Below are 1,765 nucleotides of genomic sequence, written 5' to 3' on the forward strand. Positions count from 1 at the left end.
TACCCTCACAAAGTAGAAATATGGTTTACCTTCAGATTGTGAAATCTCATCACTTACATAACTTAAGATATTAAGGGTACGACTCCACGTCATTATATGACAGTTGAGTCTAACTAATGCTGTTTGGTAAATGGTATTAAGAACCATATGTAATATACTATATATATTTTGATAGAGCATTAAACGGTTTAAAGTACAATAATATTTCTATGCAGATAATTACAATTCAAATACTTCAAGGGCTTCCTGAAGTTTGTAAAAATCATGATTTTACTTCCATTGTCACTTGTTGTACAGTCATAATATTTGGCATACAGCTTATCTGTGAATAAATCTGTGATTTTTATATTTCATTTTCCAAAATATATTGTTTTGAAAGTCAGAATTTTTGGAATACAATGCTTTATTGGCAAATGAATTTAAGTTTATGTAAAATTTATATATATATATATATATATACAGTTCTGTGTAAAAATGTTAGGACAAAGTCAAAAATTAGATTTCAGGCTACTTTCAAAGAACAATGGAAGGTAAATCACAGATGAAACATCAAAATTTTATTAATCTTCATATTTAGTAAAACAGAAACTCTGTGGAAGTGCTTAAGTTTAGCAAACAGTTAATATTTTGTGTCCCCCTTTTGCTTTAATAACTGCAAACAGTCTTTCAGGCATTGTTGCAACATATTTAATCAGTGTCATGTTCAATATGTATATTTCAGTTAGTGTACTATTATTGTATATTTTCTACTTAATTACACTCCATGAATTGATTATCAACATTTATAATAACTGCGTTAAACTAGCCATTACAACTCTCTATATAGATTTCTTATATTCAAAAACTTTACAGTCAGTAAAAACGAATTTTCACTATACATAATGATACAAAACGCGAAATGTACATCCACAACATTCTCGAGATTTGATAGTCGTGAAAACGAATATTTAATTTCACTTATCTTAACGGTCAGTAGAACATTTGTATTGATTTTTTACTTAGCAATACAAAACTGCAGATGTAAATTCATACTATTGTATTTATTAAGATTTGACAGTCCCGATGGATCACATAAAACATATAGGACACTCATCAATGTGATTAGATCTACAAAGCTCACTGATATCCTCTTCATATGGAACATTCATTACCAGAATATACAACACACTTAGAGTCCATGACTAAAATTGCAATTCACTCTAATATATTTTATAGCATAAAAGAAGGTGTTACGACAGCAGAAGTCACGTGACTCTAGTAACACGTTATGAGATTCTAGAAGGATCTTGTCTATGTGTTGCAACTCTAGTCTTCTCTACACACCCTCTATTTTTGTATATAAGTGTGCCAGATAAAGCAAAATTAATTAGGTGGAATTGAATTGCAGACAGGCAGAAATAGAGATGGACAATTGAGTCAAGCGTGGTAGTAAGTAAAGGGCGTGAATCGTTTGATGAGAATTATAGCGTGTGTTTAAGTTAAAGTGACTGTGTAAATTAAGTGTATTGCAAAGTTGAATTGAGAAATAATAAATAAGTTTTATTTAAGAAAGGATTTGTATCACTAAAGATTCATCCGAAAGAAATTATGCGGGAGATTAACAAACGACCAGAGACGTAACAAATTGGTGTCAGGAGTGGGATAAAAAAAAGAGGAAGAAGATGGAAACCAGAGGTGGCAAATCAAACTACAGTTTAGCAGATTTGATGGCAGCAATACAAGTACAGCAAAAAAAAAACAGAAGAGAGATTAGAGCAGTTGTGGA

At 30.7% G+C, this 1,765-nt stretch overlaps 1 protein-coding gene across 2 annotated transcripts in view; it reads right to left on the reverse strand.

Annotated features, from left to right (window-relative positions):
- The window catches only part of LOC106471954 (alpha-scruin-like), a 23,318-nt gene that overhangs the window by 11,991 nt on the left and 9,562 nt on the right, over positions 1 to 1,765 (reverse strand). The window lies entirely within an intron of this gene.

The sequence above is a fragment of the Limulus polyphemus genome, unplaced genomic scaffold, assembly GCF_000517525.1.
Source record: "Limulus polyphemus unplaced genomic scaffold, Limulus_polyphemus-2.1.2 Scaffold4985, whole genome shotgun sequence".
Taxonomy (NCBI): domain Eukaryota; kingdom Metazoa; phylum Arthropoda; class Merostomata; order Xiphosura; family Limulidae; genus Limulus; species Limulus polyphemus.